At 39.1% G+C, this 21,865-nt stretch overlaps 1 protein-coding gene and 1 long non-coding RNA gene across 2 annotated transcripts in view; both read left to right on the forward strand.

Annotated features, from left to right (window-relative positions):
* LOC145632167 (uncharacterized) overlaps positions 1–21,865 on the forward strand; it is a 91,809-nt gene that overhangs the window by 39,899 nt on the left and 30,045 nt on the right. The window lies entirely within an intron of this gene.
* The window catches only part of LOC145630860 (uncharacterized), a 36,070-nt gene continuing 20,631 nt past the window's right edge, over positions 6,427–21,865 (forward strand). Inside the window, exons 1-3 of the long non-coding RNA XR_014112287.1 lie at positions 6,427–6,572; positions 6,924–6,992; positions 10,652–11,744. This is a non-coding gene — a long non-coding RNA (uncharacterized LOC145630860). The remainder of the gene's footprint in view (positions 6,573–6,923; positions 6,993–10,651; positions 11,745–21,865) is intronic.

A 21,865-nucleotide genomic window follows, 5' to 3' on the forward strand; every position in this document is an offset into this window, starting at 1 on the left:
TGAAGTGGTTTCTGATATGTCTATCTATTTTTTCGTCGACACCGCTACTGAGGCAAAGATGTTTTCTGATCTTAGGGTTTATTGCTACTAAAGTACCAAAAATATCTATTTTCCGCCTTGGTGGTGGTGGTGGGTGGGGGTGATATGATGGGAATAATGGGATCATGAGTTTCATGCCGCTATCTTACTCTAAAAACCTAATTGTTTATCAATATTCCCCAATTCTTTGCATCAAAATTTCAAAGAATCACAAAACCCCGGCAATAAAATCATCATTTTGTGGGTTATGGAAATTAGTGTTGTTGGTAAAATAACTGTTGAAATCAATAACAAACAAAAGATTAGAACTTTCCTAGATTGAAGATCCCAAACTCACAGTCGCGCCGTGGAACAATAATCCACTGCCTTAGAAGCGAAATACGCCACCACCGGTACAAGTTTCCTAGTGACGCACGCCCCCTAAGTTTAACGCAACTCTCTCCGTAATCCGTGCACCCGAACTCGAAGAGTGGAATTGCTCAAGAACTGTTCGGATCTCAAAGGGTAGGTTTTGTGTTTTTGGCTTGAAAAGTAATTCGACTCTTATGAAGAGACAAGGCTCGTATTTATATGAGTCCCAGAAAACGAAGACAAGTAAAGCAAACCGACCTAGGAAAAAGGCGGGCCCGATCGGGCAAACATCCGCCCGATCGGGCGCGAGATAAAGTTTTTCCAGACCTATTGTCGCGCCCGGTCGGGCGATCTAGAAAACCCATCTCGGGCGAGCCATCAGGCGAGAGCCGCCCGATCGGGCTCGTCAAAAACTCGAGTCCGTCGCCCGGTCGGGCGAGGGCCGCCCGATCAGGCGCGAAAGTTCTCCTATTTTCCTTAGCCACCTCCGCCCGGTCGGGCGAACCACCGCCCGATCGGGCGCGAGAATTCGTTTGCATTACCTATTTCCAACAATCCCCCACTAATGCGAGCGGATCTTCAACATGAAATCTGAACAGTAAATGAAAGTCTTAGTACTTAAATGCTAGTATCCAAAGGTTTGAACTAACACATTAGTGCACAAGGTTTTCAACACTTCCCTAGTGAGTATCCTAAGATTTGAACTCCTAGGAGCGAGGAAGGGACCTTGAATACACATACCTTGACTTTAGAGCTTAAGAAACTCCGCCAATCTTGGCCAACACTTGGGCTCTCATAAGTACTTCAGGAAAACTATACTCTAGTCTTCCCTTGAGAGAGGCCACCTCTCGTACTCACGTAGGTGTTCAACCTATGTGTTATTCACACACGTTCCCAGCAAATTCAAAGGTCTTTCCTTGCAGGCTTAAACACGTTTAAGCACCTTGCAAACCAGAGAATTACATGCAATGGAACTAGAACATTAAGAACATAAGTTCAACCCTTCAACTTTCGGTGTCATTATCTATCCTGTTTCAAGAGCCATTGGGATAAAGGTCTTAACTCTCTTAAGAACCTCCATCTATCGCTCAGAAAACAACTGGACTAATGACATTAAGAGACAAGCTCATCCTAGCATAATCTAACTATTAAAACTTACCACTCTTATAGAGTAATAGATTCAAACACATGATACATAAATAGCAAATCCACATGATTCATGCCAATGAAACAAATAAACCAAAACAGGTTCCAGATTTATTAAAACCAAAGTATCATGTCACATAGCTTGAAAAGCTACCACTTTAGGTCATTACAACATAGGTCCTAAATCCATACCAGTTGATGACTCCACTACTAGTCTACGACTTAATCCCTTAGTAAAAGGATCTTCCAGGTTTTTCTCTGTTCGAACATAGTCCAACGAAATAACCCCATTCACAATAAACTGCCTCACAGACTCGTGTCTAACTCTTATGTGTCTTTTCTTACCATTGTAAACGCTGTTTTTAGCAACACATATAGCAGCTTGTGAATCACAATTCATAGACACAGGCGGTGACGACTTCCCCCACAAGGGAATATCAATAAGCAAATTTCTTAACCAATCAGCCTCTTGTGTAGCAAGATCCAATGCGATGAACTCAGCTTCTATTGTCGATCGAGCTATACACGTCTGCTTTCCAGACTTCTATGAAACTGCACCCCCACTAAGGGTAAACACATAGCCACTTGTAGAACTTGTTTCATCGTTGTCCGTTACCCAATTTGCATCACAATACCCTTCAAGAACCAAAGGATGACCAACAAAATTCAATCCCCATGTCACGGTTCCACACAGATATCTGAGCACACGCCTCAAAGCAACGCAATGTTGCTCACTAGGACAATGAGTATAGCGACTAGGTCTACTAACTGCGAAAGCAATATCAGGGCGAGTGCAGTTCATTAAGAACATCAGACTACCAAGCACCTTAGCATATTCAGTTTGAGACACACTGTCTCCCACATTTTTCACCAAAGTTCCAGAAGGGTCAAAGGGCGTTCTCAATAGAGGCAAATCAAAACAATTAAAGTTCTTCAGAATTTTCTCCACGTAATGAGACTGAGACAAAAGATACCCTTTCTTGGTTTTAGTAACTTTAACACCAAGGATCACATCTACCTCTCCCAAATCCTTCATCTCGAACTTTGAATTTAAATACTTCTTAGTTTCATTTATGACATACATATTTGTTCCAAACAGGAGCATATCGTCAACGTATAGGCATAATATCACACATTGCACACCAAACATCTTAGAGTACACACATGCATCACTACCATTGACGACAAAACCAAAACTAAGAACAGTTTTATGAAATTTTTCATACCATTGCTTTGGAGCTTGTTTCAAACCATACAAGGATTTCTTTAGTCTGCACACCTTATTCTCCATGCCAGGAACTACAAAACCCGGAGGTTGCTCCATGTAGATCTCCTCCTCCAAATCGCCATTCAGAAAGGCTGTCTTAACATCCATTTGATGCACAATCAATTTGTAAGATGAAGCTAAGGCAAACAAAACACGAATAGTGGCAATTTTAGTCATAGGAGAATAAGTATAAAAATAATCAAGGCCAAATTTTTGAGTGAATCCTCTTATCACCAATCTAAATTTGAACCTTTCCGCGGTGCCGTCGGTTCTCATTTTTCTCTTGAAAATCCACTTGCACCCAATAACTCTGCTCCCTTTTGTCAGGTCCATAAGCTCCCAGGTCCCATTAGACATGATTGAGTCAAGCTCACTATTCACAGCTTACTTCCAGAAGGTTACATCTACTGAACTCATAGCTTCTTCGAACGATTTCGGATCTTCATCCACAACCTGTAGACACATCATGATCTCATCTAGATCATCTTTGAATTCACCCAGATTTCCACACTCTGCTATAAAGGCTATTAGGAAATCCGGTCCAAATCTTGTCTCCACTCTCTGCCTTTTACTTCTCCTAGGTTGAATCTCACTTTCAATCTTAGGGGAAGCATCTTCTGGCTCTGGAGATGAAGAAACTGAAGAAACATCGTTAGTAACTAAGTTTTTATTCAATGGAAATACCTGTTCAAAGAACTCTGCATCATGAGATTCAGATATAGAGCGATCTTCTAGACTCATGAACCCGTATGCAGCACTATTCTCAGCATAGCCAATGAACACTGAATCATAGGTCCTAGAACCTATAGTTGAGCGCTTGAACGATGGATAACCCACCTTAGCTAAACACCCCCACACTTTCATGTGATTCAAGTTTGGAGCATAACCCTTCCATATTTCATATGGAGCCTTGTCTAACTTCTTGTGAGTTACTCTGTTCTGTACATAATTAGCTGATAGAACCGCTTCACCCCGCAAATTGTCTGGCAACCCGAAACTCAGAAGCATTGCATTCATCATTTCCTTCAAGGTCCTATTTTTCCTTTTTTCCACACCATTTTGCTGCTGAGTATATGGGGCAAATACTTCATGAATGATTCCCTCACTTTCACATAAATCCTTAAGGAAATCGGAGCCATACTCTCCACCCCTATGTGAGCGAACTCTCTTTATTTTCCGCTCCAACTGATTTTCTACTTTTGCCTTATACACAAGAAAATTGGACTCAGCTTCATCCTTTGTCATCAAAAGATACACCTTGCTATATCTCGAACAATCATCAACGAAGGTGATGTAGTAGCGTTTCCCGCCTCTACTTTCCAAGTTTTTAAAGTCTACTAAATCTGAATGAATTAGCTCAAGTGGTGTGGTCTCTCTCTTTGTGACAGATTTGTAGGGTTTCTTCACGAATTTAGATTCGCACACACTTCACATTTTTCAAATCCATTTAATGACATGTTTGGGAGCAAATTTAAACTTTTCATTTGTTTCAATTTCATTGCACCAACATGACCCAATATACTATGCCATAATTCAAAAGACTTAACAATATAAGCAGAAGTAGAGATCTTATTCATTGAAGAAACAGTTACAATCTCAAGAACAAATAGGCCCCCACTAAGGTAACCCTTTCCAACATACTCCCCATTACGGGTTAACACAAGTTTATTAGCATCAAAGACTAACTTAACTCCTACTTTGTTTAACAAAGCACCAGAAATCAAATTTCTACAAAGAGAAGGAACATACAACACGTGTAGAGCCAAGGTCTTCCCTGAAGTCAGCTTCAGAACCACTTTGCCCTTTCCAAGTACCTCAGAGCTGCTTAAATTTCCCATGTAGACTTGTTCACCTTCCTTTGTCTCTTCCATACTGACAAACATGTCCTTGTTAGCATAGAAGTGTTTAGATGCACCAGTGTCCACGATCCATTCACTGTTGTTCTCAACCAGGTTGACTTCAGAGACAACTGCAGCGATGACATCTTCATCCTCATTCTCAACCAGATGAGCCTGACCCTTGTTCCCTCCGCTTGACTTTAGATTTTTCTTCTTCTTGCTTTTTCATTGTGAAGCAAAGTGCCCCACTTCACCACATGACCAACACTTGACAGTGATTTTCTTTCCAATCTTACCCTTAGCTTGAAGATTTCCCTTCTTCTCAGAGTTCCCCTTCTTGGTACGATTGTCACCTGATTTCTTGTCAGTGTCAGCACTGGATTCAACAAGGTTAGCTTTGATTGCTAACACATTATTTGGCTTAGAGGAAACATCCTTAAGCCTGTTGGCTTCCTCAATCTTCATGTGGCTCACAAGTTCTTCTAGGGTTAAATCCCTCTTTTTATGCTTGAGGTGATTTCGATAATCAGACCAGGAATCAGGTAATTTTGCAATTAAAACATTGGCCTGAAGGATTTCACACATCTTCATACCTTGAGCAAGAATTTCAGCAACATAATTTTCATACACATGGACTTGGTCCATAATAGGCTTTGTATCAACCAATTTAAAGTTTAACCAATTTCCAGTCACATACTTCTTTTTCCCTGCATCATCAGCACCATATTTCTTTTCTAAAGACTCCCACATCTCCTTAGCACATTTCATATTAACATACAAATCAAATATGTTGTTTTTCATGCTGTTCAAAAGATGACCTCTAACAAACTTATTATCACGATTAAATTTCTTGATTTCAGATTCATTAACAATGACAATAGTGGTCCTTTGGCTAGTGCTAGATTCTTTATTCCCAGGAACAGGAGTACTACGAATTTCAATCATGGCATTGGTTTGCTCAATAGGTTTTGGGGCATCCTTAAACAAAACATAATCAATTTCTACTTGTTCAAAAGCAATCAACATCCTTTGTGACCATCTCTTATAATTAATTCCATCAAGAGACTCAACCTTAGACAGATCTAGGTATAGACGAGTTTGAGAATTGCTAGTCATGATATCAATAGAATAAATAAAATATTTCGCTTCTAAATTGTTGGTAAAATAACAGTTGAAATCAATAACAAACAAAAGATTAGAACTTTCCTGGATTGAAGATCCCAAACTCACAGTCGCGCCGTGGAAAAATAATCCACTGCCTTAGAAGCGAAATACACCACCACCGGTACAAGTTTCCTAGTGACGCACGTCCCCCAAATTTAACGTAACTCTCTCCGTAATTTGTGCACCCAAACTCGAAGAGTGGAATTGCTCAAGAACTGTTCAGATTTCAAAGGGTAGGTTTGTGTCTTTGGCTTGAAAAGTAATTCGACTCTTATGAATAGAAAAGGCTCGTATTTATATGAGTCCCGGAAAACGGAGACAAGTAAAGCAAACCGACCTAGGAAAAAGGCGGGCCCGATCGGGAAAACATCTGCCCGATCGGGCGCGAGATAAAGTTTTTCCAGACCTGGTGTCGCGCCCGGTCGGGCGATCTAGAAAACCCACCTCGGGCGAGCCATCGGGCGAGAGCCGCCTGATCGGGCTCGTCAAAAACTTGAGTCCGTCGCTCGGTCGGGCGAGGGCCTCCCGATCGAGTGCGAGAGTTCTCCTATTTTCCTTAGCCACCTCCGCCCGATCGGGCGAACCACCACCCGATCGGGCGCGAGAATCCGTTTGTGCGTGTGGAAGTCTGGAGAAAGAGCAGCAAGCAACATGAGTTGCAATTCTGCTTCAAATTATGATGCTGGTTCTTGCTTATGTACTTGGTCATGTATTGCGTCGCCATAAATTTTATTATCTTCCTTAAGCTAGCGCTTCTCTTTTGATTGGTATAATTCTCCCTCTTTTGATTTATTGAACTAAGTATTTTTTAATTAATGTTGATTTCATGTTATGAAACCCTTTGATTTCATGTTCTGAAACCCTTTGATTTTCCTTAAATTTTGATACTTGGGTGTATATTCAATGCTGAACTTATTAATTTGATAGCCCAGTTTCTTGATCTGATCCAATTTATTTTATTTAAGTTGATTTATTAAGTGGGGTTTGTTTGATTTTTGAGGTGCCCATTTTTTAAATTTTTTTTGGATTGAATTGTAGTTTAAAGTTGAACAGATTTTTCTGGGTCTGAGAAAGTTGAATCTGGGTGTGTTAATTTGTTGATTTTTCATGATTTATAGGGTTTGGGAAGTGTGAGAAGCTAATCTATTGACTGTATTGAGGATAAAGAAGATGATTGTGTGATAAAGGTGAGCAATTTCTCAACTTTATACAATTTGGTTTATTTGAGATTATTTATTAATTGGGGTTTGTTTGATTTTTGTTTCTCTTTTTAATTTGCTTATATGCATATGGTGTTTGCTGCCAAAATTTATGTTGTCAAGTTAGATATTGTTGTTGTGAGTGACTATAGAGGGTAGCTGTTGTTTCACGTTGTTGCCGTTGTTGTTTCACGTTGTTGCCGCTGTTGTTCTGGTGCTGCCCTGTTACTGCTGTTCAGTTCATCCAAAAATCATCGAACTGAATTTTTTTTTTATCTCATATTCTCTTCATCAATGTTTTAGATCTTGAAAAGTTATTCAATCTAGGCTCAAGAATTTCTCGATTTGGAGTTGTGTGCTAGGAGTTATGCCTTCTGGAATTTACTGTGGTCTGCTACCCTGGTTCTATCGCAGCGGGTTGTTATTGCTCATTTCATGCCTATGTGGTGTTGTTGTGTTGAGTTGGTTTGGGTGCTAAAATGAATGCTTGGGCTTCTCTTATTTATTTTGTCTTCCCTTCTTCCATTTATTTACACATTAGTTATAAAGTTAAAATGTGGCCAATTTTGATTAATGACTATTTGGATAATTGTAGACACCCATTTGTGTCTCCCCAAAACCAAACCCAGTGATGAGTACATTTCACGTCAAATCATAATCGAATGAAGTGAAAGTGTGGAAAGTTTAGTGTTGCGGATAGTTTTAATTTCTTTTCTCTTCACTCTGTTTTTGAAAACTTATTTTAAGAAAAACAGTCAATCCAGTTTGGTTGGTCCATGATATGGGCCCAATAGTAGTGTGGTTGGATGAGGCTTGACAAGAGTTTTCCAACGATATATTATAAGCCCAATTCCGATGAATATTGAGGAAGTTATGGCCAAATTACTGAACTGGGCCCGGTTTGAGCCTTATATGCGGCCCAATGATTTATCATTCGTAATGCAATTAGGAATGGTTTTAGTCTTCTAGATTCTTCTAGAAGGTTCTTTTCATTCCTAATTCAATTAGCATTGATAAATTGACTTTTGTTGACTTTTCAGAGTTTTAATTAAAATCAAAGAACTTTTTTTGAGGGAAATACGATTTTATCCTCCTGTACAGCAATTTTTATCTGATTTTAAGAAAACGCGTGAATTTCTGAATCAGCGCCAAACGCCAACTGTAGCGCCTGGCGCTAATGTTGGCGTCTGGCGCCAATATCCAACGTTGGCGCTAATTAATTCTTATCTGCGCCAGAACTCTGTTTTGATATTTTATCTTTTGGCTGATTTTCTTTATAAATAACGTCGTAAAAACTCCGTTTTCAGGCATCCACATTCATCAACAGTCATCAAATCTTATTCTTTCTAATTTTTACCAATTCTCACCAACTCTCATCAAGAATTTCTTGATTCTCTCCCTCTTCCTAAGCCTAGATTTTTACAAACACAATTCCTCATACATTAGCACTAGAAACACCTAGCCATATTCGAAGTTGCCTTCGCCCTAGACGTGAAAGGTTTTAATTTCTGAGGGTTTGGTCCCAAATCTCTATTTCAATTATTTAATTGTTGTTTATTATTTTCCTTGAAGTTACTAACGTGTGTATTTTGTTATTAGAAAGAGATACGAGGCATCAAAGTAAGTGCTTTAATGATTTTTATTGATATTATGATGTTATTATGATATTCCTATTATCATGTTTAGGGTAAAGAATAAGTTCCTTAAATTAAATATGAATGTTATGATGCCTTTTATGTTCTTCCTAATATTTATGATTGTTAGTATCATGTTAGGGTTAAGTATATGATTTTTATTGCTTAGTGACATGTTAGGGTTTGTTATTAATCTTGTTAGTATCATGCCTAGGATCTTGCTAATTTGGTGCTTTAACATGATTATTATGATTATTTTTATGATTTATGATTATAATTATTATTTTGTTTATTATTTTTATTATTATGTTGCTTGTTATTCATTGTTATTGCTTGATCACACATTTTTATGCATGTTTAAAGGGAATTGGTACTTGTAATCACGCTTAATAAGATATTTAATAATCTTGTTTAGGGTTAATTTGATTATAATTCAAATGATCGCCAATAATAGTTTTATTTGTGCATTAATACTCAACCAACATAGATTAAACAGGTTTAGGGTAAACCTATTGATTGCATGTTATCAGAAAGCGCACATGAATACGATCTGAATAAAGTAGAGGCCTATTACAAGGGCAGGTTCAATCTCTTTTAGCTTGGATTTGTACCTTCATCCCCGAACCCTATTTGGTTCAAGACCTTATGGATTTGACGATCTCTTGGATCGTTAAGGGGTGTAACCTTCACCCTGTGAACGGTTTACAAGTTCCTAAAACTTGTTGGCGACTCTTTTGCTCTATCTTCTTTCCATTTAGACGCCACCGTACTTTAGTGTATGATCACAGTGGGGTTCAAGCTAGGGGATTAACGCTTGAAATATTCCCTACAATAATGACTAATTGATAATTTGCCAATATGATGAGGATTATGTAAAAAATAGAGATTTGATTTCTCAGCATTCTAAAGTTAGGGCCTTATTTATTTTTTTTTACCTAAACCACCTTGCTCAGTGAAGAAACAACAAATGAATTAAATCAAAGAGAGTGGTCATATAGGGTAAACCGACCCTCTTAAAGCTAACACCTTCCCCAGAAAAATAAAAGATATGAAAAGGTCTTTAAAACTGGGCAAGCTTAACGATCTTAATCTAATGAGTTCTTGGAGCTTCATTTTGCTCTTTCATGTTGATTGGTTTTTGTTATAGGACTTTTACTGGAAAAACAAGCTTGGTTTAAAGAACACTATGACGGTTATGATCTTTACTTACATTGATTGCTCAATTGGAACAGATCTGAATTGTAATTTAGATAATTAGAATATTAAAAATGTGTGTTCTTATATACATTCTGCGTAAATTAGCTTAATCAATTATTATAAGGTACCCTGCAAGAAATTTGTGATCTTAATATCTTATAGATGCTAATCTACTTTATCATACACCTTGTTAGCCATATGAGATCCCTGTGTTAGTGTGTATTTGTGCAAAAAGGTTCTTCAGAGATAGTGCTCAGGTTCATTCTTAAGGTTAGTTATATAAAAATCTTTGGAAGTTGGAACTGAGTGGGAATTCGGGGAAGTTCATGATACATCAATCCAAAATGGAAGGCCATGCGAAAGGGACAGATTTACTTGTGTATCCAGATCAAACCCTAGATAATTTTATAACTGTTAGTAAACGGGATAAAAGCAATAGAGGGTGGGTTAGGGGTCTCTAGACTACAGAAATGATCTGCATTATCTGGGTATGAGAGGTCATTTAGGTATAGGGTAAAGCTGATATGATACATGTTTCTAAAGATAATGTTAAAGCTGTTGCTGACTCTTTGAGGATTTCTGCTATTCTAAAAATTTCCGAGGTTGGTTTGTGTTTTTTTTCCTTTGGTGTTAAGATATATATATTGATGTTATAATTATCTTTTTAATATGCATCATTTGGATAAGTTGACAAAATTATTATGATTAGAGTTTTAAATGGTTCATATTGTAACCAGTTATATTATGATAATTGATTTTTTTTTTCCCAGTTTTGATATTGATATTTTTATCTGTACTTTTTTGCTTTTGTTATAGAATGGGACTTTTGAATAGATGGTGAAGATAGTAGAAACACTCAATGTAGGTAAAGGTCATGTAAAAGGTTGGGAGTCTACTTTATGAAGACTTGGGAGAAAGAAATTTGATATAGTTCATGAAGCAGTTCAAATCAAAGTAATACACATTATTCAAAAGAGTATCAGAGAACTTAAACAACTTGATTTAATTTCATATAGTGCATGTAAGATGTAAGCATTAAATATCTTGCAGGACTCTGCTAAAACTATTGATCATGTCTCACAAGGTAGCTTCTTGGACATGTTCCAAATGAAGCATGCTTTTGGACTTACAATAAGTCTTGTGTTCATGGAACGAGCATCATGTGGTGGAACAAATGGTATTTTTTTTATGCAGCTACAACTTTATAAATGTGGAAGACGATCAATTTTACTTGTGAGTATCCTATGTGATGTAACATATATCATGTGCTTTTATACTACGTATATGATTTTCTGTATTATTTGACGATTCAAGGTTATTTGTCGCAAAATCTGGATGTCCTTTGTGTCCTATGATTTTGTGCAAATATGAGAATTTACTAAACTTTTGAATTATTTTCCATAATTCTTCATGAATTTTACAAAGTAAAAATAGCTATGATGGAAGAATTGAAACAAGAAAGTTTACATAATTACAGTATGCATGAAGAAGGCTTCAACAATAATTTAAGATGTTCATGGTGAGTTTGAAGCTATCTTATGCGAAGTACTTCAATATTCATTCACGTTAATGGCACTGCCACTTTTATCTTTTATGCTTTTTCTACTTTAGTTTCTGTTGTTGAGGAAATATGGATTGGGATGGGATGTTTCTTATGGACTATACAAATGTGATGTCATCTTGTTGTAGTATTATAGTTGAACATGTACCAATGTCATACTCAAATTTCCCTTGTTTCTTGCAAGTATATGACAATAAAACTAATGTTTTTTCAGGTTGAATACATGCAATATTTAAACTTCAATATGCATTATGAGTCTGACTATGCAGAAACCTCTTGATCTCCAACTTTTAGCCGGTGAATTTCGTGGCCAATGTGTTGATGAAGTTATAAAGAAGATTATAAATGGTAGTGATTTGGGTATTTTTATACCCGGCCAAGTGGCCCAATCGGAAGCCACCACATGTCATTGGTAGAGGTGCCACCTGGACCTTTGAGATGGTGACACGTGGTAGGCAGACATTCCTCCGTTCTGGGATGATTGATGATCCAGCATGAACCATTAAGAGGGCGACACGTGTCACCCTAAGAGATGCCCAAAAGCCTTTTGGGCTCAGTGACACGTGTCACTCAGACATTGCTTCTGGAATGGCGGCCTTCAAGGGCCCAAACCTTGAGGCTCCGTTTTGCGGCGTGACCTAATCCCTAGGTCACCAAATCCTAGGGAGGGCACACTTTTCCAAAAGACCCTATAAATAGGGACAATTCCTTCATTTATGAGAGGGATACACGGAATACGAGACAACACGTCACATCCACGTTTATTACAGAGCTGTCGTTTTCACGAAACAGACAGCACCTTACCGGAGCTTGGAATCCGAGCAGATAACTTTATTTCCGCACGTTTTACTCCGAATACTTACTAACTTAATCTTCGGAGGCGGACCACCGACCATCAGGCGGTCCGTTTGCTTTGTAGGTACAGGCGCCCTTTGCTGAATCCAGTCTTAGTGTTGTAATCCTCCCAAGGGACAAAAACCCCCAAAACATTTGGCGCCATCTGTGGGGAGAGAACCTCTAAGATGGCTTCACAAGTCCCTGTACCGAATCCTGAGACCAATTGGCCTCTAGAAAACATAGTGGTCCAGACGGACCATGACTCAGGGGACGACGCTGACGTCGAAACCTATGTGGATCCTAACGGATCCCTCATCTCTAGACGCATCCGCAGTAAGGAAAAGCGGGAGCGTCACCCTAACCAGGCGGGGCCAAGCAAAACTGCTGGTCAGCCTAAGAAGCCCTCGGGGCGGACGGGTGATCCTTCCCAAGCGGCAGGATCAACCCCCGTTACTCGAGATGAACTCATGAAAATCCTAAGCAGTCTCAGGGGTGAAATCAAAGAACTTGCCTCCAAGAGATCGCCTACTCCTAGAAAGGAGCAGTCGGCCAAGAATCCAGCTCAAGCTGGCAAACAGAAGTCGGTCAGGGACCGCCAGCCAACTCCTCATCCTACCCCTACAGAGAAGGCTGGGCCCCAATTTGACCTCACCAGACTCCGTTTCCCAGAAACAGGCACAAGAAAAGCCATCCGGCACATACAGCCGGATGGTAGCAAGAAAACATTCTCTAATGCTCGACATTACATTGAACAGAAGAAAACCCAGCTATCAGAGTCGGCTTCAACGTCGACCTACCATGATAGCTTTCGGAATACCTCTGCGAGGTATTCCCAGTCTGTACATGAGACCCCAGCAAGCAGCCCACGGGTTCAACACCTTGGAGATCAGTCGCCGACTTTACCTAACATGCAGCCTGCCCTCTTTGGAGGCCAGGCGGCATACAGCCATCAGTCGATGGACTGGCAGCTTAGGCTGCAACACCTTGGAGATCAACCCTCTGCCTTCTCTAGGGAAATAACCAAAGCCGAACAACCGGCCAAGGTGAAAAATGTTTTGGTTGGAACCTATGATGGGACCTCCAACCCAGAAGACCACCTGCTAGCATACACCCACCTCATGTATTTACAAGGGTTGGATGATGCCGCATGGTGTCGTTGTTTTCTAGCCACCCTAAAGGGCATAGCCCAACAGTGGTTCGACAATCTGCCGGCTGGTTGTATTAATAGCTTCAAGACGCTTGCGTTCTTGTTTGCTTCAAACTTCTCTATGAACATCCCTGCCAAAAAGACAAGCCTTGATTTGGGCAATGTACAACAGGGAGATAGAGAAGGCCTGCGTTCCTATGTCAGGCGGTTCAATCAACTGGTTGGTCAAATTTTGATTGACACAGGAAGCTCCTTGGACCTCATCAGCCTCAAATGCTTAACCAATCTCAAATACAAACCGGATAGCATGATGGAGGTCTCTCACACCCTTGTTGGGTTTGGGGGAGGACTTGTGCACCCAGTCGGACGAATTAACTTACCCGTCCGCCTGGGGAACAGGGGAGACGGTCGGCACATGACCATCCGTTTCCTAGTGGTTGAAGAGCTCATAGCTTACAACCTCATCTTTGGCCGACCCACTCTAAATGAGTGTAAGGCCGTCATCATCCCTGCTCTCATGCTGCTCAAGTATGAGAAGGATGATGAAACAGTCGGTTCCCTCAATGGGGACCAGATGACGGCTCGAGAGTGTTATCTCTCAAACGTCAAGCCCGCGGCCGCAGCATCTGGCTGGGGCAAGCAAACAATCGACCTCGACGATGTCGAGGAAGAACAGTCGGACCCACCAGCCAGAAAGAAAAGAAAGACTGATCAGCTAGTGGTGGTCAAAAAAGAAAAACAATAACAATCACTAACCGGGGAACGATCAGATGATCTCGGTCCCTAGCCTACTGGAGAACACATTGATACCCCTCTGTACAACAGTCGGCCAGAGCGGACAATTAAGGTGGGGACGGTTGCATTTTCTAAGCTGGGTGAGAGCCTGCACCAACTATTGAGCGAATTCAAAGACATCTTTGCCTTTGAAGTGGAAGAGATGCCAAGCATCAGCCCAGATCTTGCTGTCCACAAACTCGTCGTGGATCCTAAAAAGAAGCCTATCCGGAAAAAGAAAAGAAACCATGGCGAGGAAAGAAGTCAGGCGGCAGCCGCCGAAGTTAAAAAGCTGCTAAACGCTGTAGGCGTCGCTCGAAGTGCGCCTACGTTAAAAGCATGTGTGAATATGCTTGGCACTCTTAGGAAGTGGGAATTGACGTATACGATTAGGGACAAGGAAAGTAGGGAGCCACCAACAAGTTTTTAAGGAACTTGTAAACCGTTCACGGATCATAAAAGGCAACCACGATTAAAAGACAACGATAGGCAACAACGATTGACACACATGAAGGTTACACCCCATTCATAATCCATGAGATTACTAACTCCATATGGTTCAGAACAACGAAAGGAGGATCGGGGATGATGGTACGAAGTGAGTCATGGAGTCACATTCGCCCGTATTGGCCTCTACTCGATTCTTATAGTGAAAAGCATTCCTGCGATCTCAAAGGCATACAAACAAAATATTCAATTTGCTCCAACTATTATTAAGCTAAATTGGTTGAATATTAATGCAACACATAATTCTAAAATATTAGGGATCACTTGATTAAGCAACAAGATTAAAAAGGATCCTAAACCGGTTGTCCAAATTATCTTATTAGGCGTGATTTTCAATTACATATTCCCTTTAAACATGCAATATGGTGATCATAAAAATAATAGCATAAACATTAATATTAGAAGCAATTTAACAATAATTCCAACAATATAAAATCGTTAGAAAAATAATAGAAATAAAAGGAACATAATTCTTACTTTGATTCTATTTGTTTGCAACTACAAAATAATAAACGAGTTAGTAACTTCAAGAAAATAATAATAGAACAATAATTAAATTAAATTAAATTAAGTAGAGTTGATTTGGGGCCAAACCCTCAAACAGTTCTACCTCTCACGCCTTGGCTTAAGGACGGAACCACAAGTAAAGTACAGACTCCTTGGAGTGCTTGAAGAAGGAATTTTGAAAGAAAAAGAGTAGGCTAGTATTTAGGCTAGAGCATAGAAGAGAGAAAAAACTGGAGAATTAATTGATGCCCCGTACATCAGAAATGAGGGGGTATTTATAGAAAAAATGTGCTGAGGGAACACACGAAACCCTAAAATGATAAAAACCCTAAAAAAGTATCCCGCAACACGGCAAAATGTACCGTGACACGGGAAATCCCACCGTCAGACAGGAAACATTCCCATGACACGGTGAAAATTTTGTGTGACTGATCGGGGATAGATAGTGTCGTTAGTCTACTAACCCTAATCAAATTAACAATTTATAATACCTAAACTACCCTAATACGAGTATAGGGGTAAGTAAAGGGTCGAACCCAAAAGGACTAAGTGTATCAATCTATGCTAATTAGACTACTAGGAAAGCTTGTGAGGTAAGAGAGGTTCAATTAAACACTACTAAGAGCAAATAACTAAAACTAGGGAAAGTGGAATCCAATTAAATTAATGCATTCAACAACATCAAACAATTAGATGAAAATGACCTCAATTAGGACGATTTACACATTTAACTCACTCTCGCGCAATTAAACATGTTAATAATCCTACTAGACTAATTCACTCTCGTGCAACTAGCCTAGCAAAGATATGGAGGAATTTAGGGTTCTCAAACAACTCACTTTCGCACAATTGATTGAAAACACAATTAAAAGCATAGAATCAATTAGCTAGAAAGATTCTAATCCATAAAAGCATCATCCATACACAATAATCAAGAAACAATTTCATACTAACCACAATCAATCATTAAATTAATTAACATAACCTTCATCCATTTCCCTAGAACAAAACCTAAACTAACATGGTGAACAAAAATATGGAAAACAAGGTAAAATAATAATAAAAGCAAGAATCAACAACTAAACTAATTAATCTACTCAAATAAACAAATAAATAAGCAAAAACAATAATAAATGAAAGCAATAAAGGTGAGAGAAAGTTAGGAAGACTCATTGAATTTATGAGAGGGAAAATCCACAAATTTGCTTCTTCAAAATCCCAAAAACTCCATGAAAAATCCAAGCTTTCTCTCTCTAAACTACTCCTAAACTAGAGAGAGAAACTCCTAATCTAACCCTAAGAGAGAGAAGCTCTCCTAAACTAACTAAGAAAATAGCATCATAGATCCCCCCTTTTTTTCAAAGAGTCCCGTCTATATATATGTGGCTCCACACAAAAGAAAGAGACTTGGACAACAAGGCGCAAATAAATCGTAAACCCAGTCGTGCGCGCCCGCACATGAGTCCTGTGCGCCCGCACACAATGTGTGTGCGCCCTCTCATCGTAGTGTGCGGCCGCAACTTTGTGGGTACGGGGAAAATAAGCGCGCCCGCACATGAGTCATGCGCGCCCGCGCAAAGGTGTGTGCGCCCGCACAGAGGTCGCGCATAGGGTCGCGCAAACTCTCTGGTTTTGCTCTGTTTCTTCAGTCTGGCTGTGCGGGTTCTGACAGGGCTGCGCTCCCGCACAGCCTCACATGTGCGCCCGCGCATAAGCCGCACAGCACCCCGCGCACAACAGATAACTTGGCTTCTTGATATCCTCTTTCTTTCGGCGCATAATTCCTACAAAACCAAAGCATGGAGATCAAAATAAAAACAAAGAAGATAAATTAAATAAATTAAGAAAATAAGCTAAAAACTATTAAAAACCACTTAAATACTCGAAATCAAGATAAAAGACAAGAATAAGTAAATAAAGAAATAAAGGACAAAAAGGGTTAAATTATTGGAAAAATAAGCCGAAAAACGACTCAATAAACACCCTAAAAAGTGGCATAAAAGTCACTTATCAAACTCCCCCAAGCTAACCTTTTGCTCGTCCTCGAGCAAATTAACATGAAACACGAATGAAGGAGAATGATTTATTCAAGCAAAGCTAGAACACTTAAGGAGACAAGAATGTACACTAACTCACTTTCGTAGGAATCACGGTCACTTTTAGCAACTAATGACAAGCCCTTTAAACCCCTAGATCGCCCTAGAGGACGAGTGTGCTCTCGTGAGGGTGTCCTAAGAGTTTAACCCACAACTCTAAATAAAAACCAAGGCAAGGCAATAAAAAGAAAAGAAAAAGAAACATAAAACGAGAAAGAAAAACACAAGTTCATATTTGGACAAGAGATTGGAACAAACACCGATGGATGCAAACCTTTCTAAATAGACAAATGTATGCACGTTCCAAGATGTCAATGGTTGATTGAAACATAACATATGCTAAGCATAGAGAACTAATGAGGACTCAATCCACCCTAGCCCCAACCAATCGGGCCGCGTTCTCTCCACTAGCTTCAAATCAACCCTTAAGCTAGCTTCTCATGATTCCACGAAGGAATCGAAAAAAGATAAAGAAATGAAAAACTTTGAGAAGGTAATCCTGACATCTCAACTATGCATACTCTCTCCATAGGTTTGAAATCTATCTCCCTCCACCGTTCTTTGACCTAACCCCACTAAAGTCTAAGGGACTTTTATTAGGTTGTAACGTAAGGCTAATGGTTAAGGCAGGGTAAAAATTTGAAAATTTTGGTGATATTTCCTAAGTGAAGCAAAAGAGTGGCCTACTCTCAAAAACAAACTCAAGAAATCGCAAAATATCAAACAAAAATACCAATAATGCCATCTCCCACAAGTTTACTCAACACTAACACACAATATATACAAAAAAAATGAAGGAACGCTCCCCCCCAAGCTTGAACGAAGCATTGTCCTCAATGCTTAAACAAGGGAAGAAAACGAAACCAAACTAAAATATATTATTTGTGTTTATTTGTTTCTTTTTATTTTTTTATGTGTCCTTGCCTTTTTCTAACCATGGACGGCTTTTTCTTGAAACTTCATTTGATTTTCTTGAATTGCATCTTTCTTCTCGAACTTTTTGCATATTCTTTTCAAGCTCAACTTTCAAATACCGTACTTAAACCAATTCACAAAGTTTTCTTGCTCATGATCAACACTCTCAACACTCAAACCTCACATGCCTATGCTTCACTAACTAAAAGGGTTGGTAAACATAGGCCATTGGGTTTGTAATGCGGTTTAAACAAGAGCGGGAAACATTAGGCTCAAATTGGTTAATAAGTAGGTTGATGCAAAATAGAAAATCAAATTTGTAACAAAATAAAAAGAAGATAAAGAAAAATGAGAAAAGGTGCCCTTTTCCTCCCCTAGAGAGGCCCGGTCGCGATCTTGGGAGCTAGAGGTCAAAACAAGGATTAAGACATGCATAGTCAAGGATCCTAAATAGCCGCTCAACAAGGTGATGAAGGCTAGAACAAATGAAGCTCACAAGGGATTATAACCAAACAAATACCAACCAAGGGTTTCAAATCCACTATAGAGAACAACTCCATCTTACCACATTCCCGTGAACTAAGGCTTCATGGACCCCTAAAAGTTCTTAAACCGGCTACCTTAGCATATAGTATCCTAGAGTCAACCAATGACACTCTCAAACCGTGCATACATTTACCACTTAGGAAGAAAAACATTCAAGGATTCAAGTCCCAAAACAAAATGTCCAATATAAGAACAAACAAAAAACATTTTGCCAAAATTACCTTGAAAGTACACAAAAATCTTTTTAGAATTTTCAAAATATAAGAAAAGACATGAAAATGCATATACTCAAGTGCATGGCATAAACGAATCAACATCCCACCAAACATGATAGGATACCCTCCCCCAAGCTTGAATGAGACAATATACTCAAACATAAACCAAATAATCCATGGGAGGGGAAAAGAAAGAAATCAATCCAACAAACCAACACAAGTCCAACGAGTCACCAACCATTAGAGAAAGATCTAGGAAAGATATTACCGGATATTGGTGGGTGTAATTACCCGCAAATGAACCAATTTAACCTTTCAAAGCCGATTTCCTCTTGAATTGAATCTCGATTTCCTTATGCTAGCAAAAATAGGCGTCAAACTTCCTTGGTTCTTGATCCAAACCAATGCATAAGAGTATATCAAGCCATGTACCTAGCAAAAGGCACACAAACATTTCCATGAGAGAAAATCTAATCTAAAAAGGAAAGAAAATGAAAGCAATAAAAACCTCGGGTTACTTCCCGAGAAAGGCTTGTTTAACGTCCAAGCGAGACCGCTCTAGTAAATAAAATTGCAATGAACGCAAGAGCTTATCAAATGCACTACTACACATCTCATATGATAACAAGTAGGCAAATGACGAGAGGAGGACGTGCAACAAGATTATTGCACGTAAATGAGGAGGAAGATGCCAAAAGAAAGAAGAAAAATCAAAAGAAAAATCAAAAAAAGAAGAAGAAAAATAAGGAAGAGAATAAAAAGGCAAAACCTCCTCAAAATCTTTTTGGGTGGCATAATCACCCATTTCCTCAATGATGGGAGGATGAGAAGGAAAAGTCTCATCAAAGAAGAGAGGGTCCTCAATAGGCTTTAAGACAAAAGAGGGGAGGAACATAGGATAGTAGGGGATGTGGTCAAATTTCCTTGAGAAAGGGACATGAGGAAGGGGAGGAGAAACAATGGTCTCACAAAGCCTCACATCACCAATGAGGGCATGAAAATCAATCATTGAATCCTCAAAAGAACACTCTTGACTCTCATCTCCCTCAAACAAAAACTCTCCAATAGAAACAACCTCATCCTCCTCTCTATCACAACGATGAACAACAACTCCCTCAAGATCCTCAAAGCCTAGAGTCTCTAAACCATGCATGAAAGGATAAAGGTTTCTCTCAAATTCATCCCTTTCCCATGAAGCATTGCCAATGAACTCTTTCAAGAGGCTATAATGATTTGTTACACCTTCAATGAACATACTAGCCATAACCTCAAATAAGTCCAAAGACTCATGGATAGAAGGGTCACAAACATGCAAGGTAGACTCATCAAGATGGGGAAGGGGGTTGGAAACCTCAAAATCGATATTTTCTTCATTAAAAACTCTTCCACCATCACTCAAGGGACTTTCAATCTCTCTTGATTGCTCAAACTCATCATCATCATCCTCATGAAATCCCTCATTCAAAATTGAAGATGGCTCACTCACATCCTCACCAAGGGAAGCTCTCAAAGGGGGTGAATAAGGGGAAGGATGACATTCAAGCTCAAATGGGGAATGAAAAGGATCAAAATCCTCAAAAATCCTCTCATCACAAGAAAATCTCCCCTCACCTTCACACCCTCGGCCCACATCATTCTCAAAAACACTCTCACACTCCAAATGAGGTGCCTCACATCCATTTACATCAACCAAAGCACTCATCACTTGGGCAAGCCTCACTTCTCTCAATTTTTGTTCCTCTTGAAGCTCTTGGAGTTGTTGGGTGAGATATTGCATTTGAGAAAGAATTTGGGCTTCAATGTTATTGGGTTGAGGTTCATGATCAAATTCAAATTGCACATCATCAAAATTAGCACAAACCTCATCAAAATGAGCATAAGGGGGAAAGGTGTCAATTTGCATACTTGGATTATCACTAGGCACATAAGAAGTATCAAGAGAATTCATGCAAAAATTAAAAGAATCTTGGCATTGAGAATCAAAGTAAGAAACATGAGATTCTCTATCTAAAGAATCCTTAGCAAGCCATGTGAAGAAATCCCACGCATCATGCATAGACAAATGACAAAATCTACCATTATTCATGTCCTCAACCATTCCCCTAGTATACTCATTCATGCCCCAATAAGCTATATCACAAGCATCACTAAGAGAACACCCATGGTAACTAAGAAAACCATCTAGTCTTTCAAAGTAAGCATAAAAGGGTTCACCATCAAATTGAGGAAAAGATAAGCATGCCATTTTTATACAAAGAACAAAGAAAAGCAAACACAAATCAAATTATATACAAGAACCTAGCTAATCTAATCAACACAAACTAATGAACGCCTTAGTCCCCGGCAACGGCGCCAAAATTTGATCGGGGATAGATAGTGTCGTTAGTCTACTAACCCTAATCAAATTAACAATTTATAATACCTAAACTACCCTAATACGAGTATAGGGGTAAGTAAAGGGTCGAACCCAAAAGGACTAAGTGTATCAATCTATGCTAATTAGACTACTAGGAAAGCTTGTGAGGTAAGAGAGGTTCAATTAAACACTACTAAGAGCAAATAACTAAAACTAGGGAAAGTGGAATCCAATTAAATTAATGCATTCAACAACATCAAACAATTAGATGAAAATGACCTCAATTAGGACGATTTACACATTTAACTCACTCTCGCGCAATTAAACATGTTAATAATCCTACTAGACTAATTCACTCTCGTGCAACTAGCCTAGCAAAGATATGGAGGAATTTAGGGTTCTCAAACAACTCACTTTCGCACAATTGATTGAAAACACAATTAAAAGCATAGAATCAATTAGCTAGAAAGATTCTAATCCATAAAAGCATCATCCATACACAATAATCAAGAAACAATTTCATACTAACCACAATCAATCATTAAATTAATTAACATAACCTTCATCCA

Source organism: Chenopodium album, chromosome 5, assembly GCF_948465745.1.
Source record: "Chenopodium album chromosome 5, dcCheAlbu1.1, whole genome shotgun sequence".
Taxonomy (NCBI): Eukaryota; Viridiplantae; Streptophyta; class Magnoliopsida; order Caryophyllales; family Amaranthaceae; genus Chenopodium; species Chenopodium album.